The sequence below is a fragment of the Mauremys mutica genome, unplaced genomic scaffold, assembly GCF_020497125.1.
Source record: "Mauremys mutica isolate MM-2020 ecotype Southern unplaced genomic scaffold, ASM2049712v1 Super-Scaffold_100095, whole genome shotgun sequence".
NCBI lineage: Eukaryota > Metazoa > Chordata > Testudines > Geoemydidae > Mauremys > Mauremys mutica.
The window spans coordinates 1,638,860-1,643,615 of NW_025423264.1; the positions used below are offsets into that span (position 1 = coordinate 1,638,860).

The following is a 4,756-nucleotide window of genomic DNA, read 5'->3' on the forward strand; positions in this document are numbered from 1 at the left end:
ACACTGTTTTTGCCCCATAAGGCATTGGGATCTCAACCCAGAATTCCAATGGGTGGGGGAGACTGCGGGAACTATGGGATAGCTATGGGATAGCTACCCACAGTGCAACGATCTGGAAATCGACAGTAGCCTCGGTACATGGACGCACACCGCTGAATTAATGTGCTCAGTGTGGCCGCGTTCACTCGACTTTATACAATCTGTTCCAAAAAACAGTTTCTGTAAAATCGGAATAATCCTGTAGTGTAGACATACCCTGTGATTAATAACTTTGGTGGCTAAATGAAAGGCTGATGGTTCAAACCCAGGTGAAGATGGAGGTTTTTTTTTTAGTGATGAGAATCCAGTACATTTTAACAGGCAGAAAATCTCCTCAATGCTGCTCTAGCCTCATTGGGCAAGCATAAATGGCCCTTTTGCCAAATGCATTGGTGGTATAGTGGTGAGCATAGCTGCCTTCCAAGCAGTTGATCTGGGTTTGATTCCCAGCCAATGCAGGCATGTGATGTTTTCTCTGCTGGGAATTGGTTTAATTTCAGTCACATTGTATCAGTTTATCAATAGCATGAGAGAATCAATGTCCTGCAGGTCATTCAACACAGAAGAAAGGGGCAGGACTATACAATGAGCTGTTGGAGTTGTCCTGGTATTACAATGTTTGGTTTATTTTTTTTTAATTTCTTTACTTCCCGCTCCCTTTTAGACTCAGAGCCTTTAAGGTCAGAAGGGACCAGTGTGATCATCTAGTCCGACCTGCTGCACCTTGCAGGCCAAAAGACCCCACCCACCCACTCCTGTAATAGACCCGGGAGGGGAGGCAGCTCTGTGCACTGCCCCTACCCCAGGCAGCACATGGAGGCCCTCTGCTCCCCTCCCCCCATGGGTGTGCAGAGATGTGCCAGCAGCACTAAGGTGGCTCCCTGCCCACTCTCCCTCCATCCCTCCGTGCCGCTCCCAGAAGTGGTTGGCATGTCCCAGCATCCCCTGTGGCGGGGGGGGGGTGTCTCCATTCACTGCCCCTGCCCCGAGTACCAACTCTGCAGCCCCCATTGGCCAGGAACTGCAGCCAATGGGAGCTCTGGGGGCAGCGCCTGCAGGCAGCGGCACACGGAGACCCCCTGGCACGGCCCACCTAGGAGCTGCTGACGCAGGGTTGTGTGTACCGGTCACTTTGGGAGCTGCAGTGCCCGGGGTAAGTGCCACCCCTCCTGCACCCCAACCCCCCCCCCCAGCACAGAGCCCGCACCCCGCACCCAAATTTACTCCCATAGCTTTGCTTGTCTTCCTTTCACCCAGAACCATCCTTCTTCTCCTGGGCTGCAAGTAGCCATCCCTGGGAAGCCAAGAGGCAGGCACAAGATTCTGCCTCCCAGCAGCCAACCGCACCTCCCCAGGCTTTGCAGAACGACTGGTGACGCTCTACTAACCCCACTTAGCCGCACTGAGGCGCTTAGCTTCTGCCCTGCCTTCCTCAGCTCGACTTTCCTCTTTTGCCCCATTCCTGCCTCACTCCCTCCTTTGGCAAGTCACGCAGAAGAGCCGGCCGCCATAGGCCAATTTCCCAGGGCAGAGGAGATCAAGCCACAAGGCTTCAAAAGGTGAGTGGCCCAGATCCTCTAGCTTTCCCCAGCTGATGCCAAGGTTTCTTCTCAGCTCATTTCACCACCCTCTGCCATGCAGGAGTTGGGGTTATCACAGGGACGGACCAGTGGCAGCAGTAGGAGCGCCTTGCTGGACAGGCAGAAATAGTAAGCCCTCCTATTTCTGTCTGGTTTTGAGCCAGGGACCTTTTGTGTGGTAGGCAAACATGATAACCAATATACTACAGAAACTCTGTTGCAGTGCTTTCTCCCTCCCTTCATAAGAATGGCCATACTGGATCAGACCAAAGGTCCATCCAACCTCGCATCCTATCTGCCAACAGTGGCCAATGCCAGGTGCCCCAGAGGGAGTGAACCTAACAGGTAACGATCAAGTGATCTCTCTCCTGCCATCCATCTCCTCCCTCTGACAAACAGAGGCTAAAGACACCATTCCTTACCCATCCTGGCTAATAGCCATTAATGGACTTAGTCACCAGGAATTTATCCAGTTCTCTTTTAAACCCTGTTATAGTCCTAGCCTTCACAACCTCCTCAGGCAAGGAGTTCCACAGGTTGACTGTGCACTGTGTGAAGAACCTCCTTTTATTTGTTTTAAGTAAAAGGAGGTTTTTATTTTCTTTCATTTGGTGTTCCCTAGTTCTTATATTATGGGAACAAGTAAATAACTTTTCCTTATTCACTTTACAGTGTGGGGGCTGGGCTGGGCTGACTTTAGTCCCAGGCTGGGGTCTCCTGAATGGTGGGAAACATCCTTGGCTGCTACCCAGGGACAGCAGCTACTGGCAACATACCAGGGCTGGGATGTGAGTGGAATGTTGCATGGACTTTATCATACAGGGCCCAGCCTGCTTCTCAGAGCCCACAGGTGAGAATCTAGAGAAGGGTGAGTCATTTCTCAGCTGCATTCTCAGGAGAAGCCGGTAGCCGTCCTTGACCAGAGACCCAGGGGAGCAACCACGGCAGTTCTGCGGAGAGCTCTGGCTGCCAGGGGGTCCAGCTAGGAGAGGGAGTGCTGGGGGCTCTGCAGTTTTTGCAGTGGGGCTGTCTCAGGAGTCACAGGTGGCTTTGTTGGTGGGGTGGGGAAGTAGGGACTACAGGATGTGAGGCTGGCTGAAATGAAACTGCACAAAAACCTCCCCCTTTGCTCCAGATAAGGCCCTACTTTGGCCTCTCCCCCTTTCATAAATATCTTCATATCTACCCCAGCTCTCAGAAACCCCCTCTCTCCCATGGGTATTTTCATGGTTTCTTCCTTTTTTCATGGAGAGAGAGAGAGAAAAAACAAACCTATTAATTTGAGCTACCAACACAGTTCATGCATGAAATACACAATTTTGTGTTCAATGAGTTGTGTTCGTTTACATAACATGAAAAATATGTTTTGGGCAATGCATGAAAACCTCACTGCATGGAACAACCCACTTGATATAGTTAATGTACTACAGAATATTTAAAGAAGTTAAGAAAGATGTGCTTATAAATTAACATGTTGTGCCATTTACACACGCACAAGAAACAGAAGAAACTGAATTATTTGAGCTACTAAAATTTCCATTTTCTCAGCATTTTAGTTCTCAAGGTTGTTTTAATTTGTTTATTTTTTTGGAGTGTCGAAGAAAACTCAGTTCTCGCTTATGTTTAGGTGCAGCAAAAACAAATACTTTATTATAATACTCTAGTGAACACAAGAGGGAGAGAGTGTCAGGAACTGGGTTGCCCCTTGTCCTGAACAGATCTCTCTCAATTAGTAAACAATCATAACAATCTTTATACCTTTCTAGCAGACCATGGTTAGCATACTTGCAGACAGTAAAAGTAAACATTTGCATTTGTTTATACATAAGCCTATTCATTATCTTATTTGTCTGCAATACCAGAACAGAAAACAAGACTGCAATTCACAAGGTCGTAACGACTTTTCACACAATTCACTCTGCACCAGATACAGGGTAACAGCTTAACCTCTGCTAATTAGCTAACATACATTAAGATCCCTTCAAACCTTTATTAATTAATTCTTGGCCTCCACATTCCCCCCTTTTGTACTTCAAGTACAACAAATACCTCAAATCTCAATTTGCATTAAACCATGGATTTCAGAGTCTACAGGAGACATCTCAACCTTAGGGGTTTTCATGGGATGTAATGACAATGCATGATTAGCATGAACATGAAAAGTAGTATTACTATCATTACGTCCTTTACAACAACAACAACAATAACATAATCCCACACCAACTAACAACACTACAAACAATAACACCCCCATAGGAATAAAATAATGGGGTTGTCGTACAGTTTTGGTAACAAAGCACAATACATCAAACTTAGTACATAAAGTAGACACTCTATAAGCTGTATGAAAGGCATTCTGCTCAGCATGATATATATTCTGAAGCATGTGAATCTGCCCTTGCAACTCAGAGATTCTGCGAACCTCTGGCAACAATGAAAGCAAATTCTGAAACCGATCAGGTACTATCCTAGTCCAATTAAAATATACCTGAAATCTAAGAACTACACGTAACATTCTATCTGCAGGCCAGTAAATAATATGATTGCCCGCAGCAGTGGTAAGATTAATATGTATATCTTGTAACGTGGTGGCATTAACGTACACACAGCTATCATTAGCCTGAAAAAGTGGGTGTCCTGTAAGGGTAGTCCCTTGACCTTTACCCTCCCAGCAAATATTGTCATAAACAGTGACAACTTCCCCTGGCTTCAGTTTCCGTATACACTGAAGCTGTGGTGGTTCTAACGGCCAAAATGTCCATAAATTCCCTAACCCCATCCAAATATCAGCTGTAATCCCAGGAGCACTAACTAAAAATCGATTAGGAGAATCAGGTGGCCTGACTTCCCAGAGATCTCGGTGAATCACCCAATCCCACATGCATCCTCCCCATGGACCCGGCAGGATTCGGTATGTGGGAGCCCACACCCCCTTAACCGGTCCATATGCTTGGAAGGAGCACTGTGAACGTCCACATTTCCATCCAGAAAGTCTCCAAGTATGTCTCCATGGCCACAGATCAGATGGTACTCCTGACGTGTCTGTAAGGGCAGTGGGCCAAGCTTGGTGCACTAGATCATTCCGAATGGCCATCAGCTGGTCATTCAGGAAATCCTGAATTTCCGAACATGCTAGA

At 47.1% G+C, this 4,756-nt stretch overlaps 1 non-coding gene across 1 annotated transcript; it reads left to right on the forward strand.

The window, feature by feature from the left end:
• Positions 1–425: 425 nt before the first annotated feature.
• TRNAG-UCC lies at positions 426–497 on the forward strand. Its single transcript has one exon. It is a non-coding gene; the product is annotated as a tRNA-Gly (tRNA).
• Positions 498–4,756: the final 4,259 nt, after the last annotated feature.